Source organism: Dermacentor andersoni, unplaced genomic scaffold, assembly GCF_023375885.2.
Source record: "Dermacentor andersoni unplaced genomic scaffold, qqDerAnde1_hic_scaffold ctg00000040.1, whole genome shotgun sequence".
Lineage (NCBI taxonomy): Eukaryota > Metazoa > Arthropoda > Arachnida > Ixodida > Ixodidae > Dermacentor > Dermacentor andersoni.
Window position 1 is genome coordinate 3,888,392 of NW_027314753.1, and position 1,292 is coordinate 3,889,683.

Genomic DNA, 1,292 nt, shown 5'->3' on the forward strand with positions numbered 1-1,292 from the left:
CCATCTGTTGAGAGTCAAGATGGGCACCAATCTAAATCTTAGTCTCCAGACTACATACGCTGCAGCGGATATTACGAAAGACGTTGTAGCTTTATCACCACTACCGTTTTTTGTGTCGAAAATCGAGTACAAATTTTTGTCGTTTCCATAGGCTTCCATTGCTGAATCTTTAAGCGCTCTGGATACGAAATTCTTGCTGGCCACAGCGTGATCATTGCATTTGGCTCGTGTGGATTCTCTTCCAGAACAGGTCTGTGGCCTGCCTTTTTCAATAATCGTCCTGCAGCTTTTGTTATTCGCAAAAAATCCGCTCGCTCTATTGAAAACGAGATAGCTTCCTGCCGGTGGTGGTGGTAGTGGTGGTGGTGGTGATGTTGAAGCAGGCGGGGTTAGCTTGGCATACATAGCCAGCAATTGTTCCGCCTGATCCTCCTTCGAGTTGAGATCAGGCGTGTGTCACCAGGTGTCGATGAGCCCCGTGCCTCGCAGGAAGGCTATGAGCAGTCGTTGCGCTCTCTTCCTGAATGCCACGGGCCCTCCGGGGAAAACGTCTTCAAAGGTCCTATGCGTAAGACCGCTCTTTTGTAGGTTGTCAACCATCGCTTTTCTTTCTGTGTCAAACTGCGGGCATAGCCAAATGAAATGTTCGATGTCGCCAATGTCACCACAGAAAACACAGAGTGGGGAAGCGCGAAGCCCAGTCTTGAATAACCAAGCTGGGTTGTACGCGGAGTCGGTCCTGATGCGGCATAAAAACGTCGCTTGTTCGCGTGTAAATCCATGAGTCACACAGGAGTCGTGTGGATTCTTGTGCATCTCTCTAAAGTGAAGGCGGATTGCACCCTTAGGGTTTTGAAAAGCTTTTGGAGCTTTCACTTTTGGGACACATGTCAGCGCTACGCGTGCAAGGGCGTCTGCTTCCTCGTTTCCATCAATTCCTACGTGTGATGGAATCCACTGAAACCTTATGTAAAATCCTTTGCTCGTTACGTCGTCAATCAGTGCCAGAGACTGCCTTGTGAATTTCTCTAGAGGTAGGCCCCAATGTAATCTCTGTAATGCTGACTTGGAATCCGTTAGCACCACGACATCTCGTGCAGAAAAGGCCCGTAGTTTCCGTAAAGCCGCGGTGATTGCGGCGCTTTCTACTGTTGTAGAGGAAACTACGCGATCCAGTCCGCCAGACCATGACACATCAAGGGATAGCATGCAGAATGCCGCTGCACAGGTGTCTGTTTGTGCGCACACCTAACCGTCTGTGTACACTTGTAGATGGCTTTGAAACACAGTGC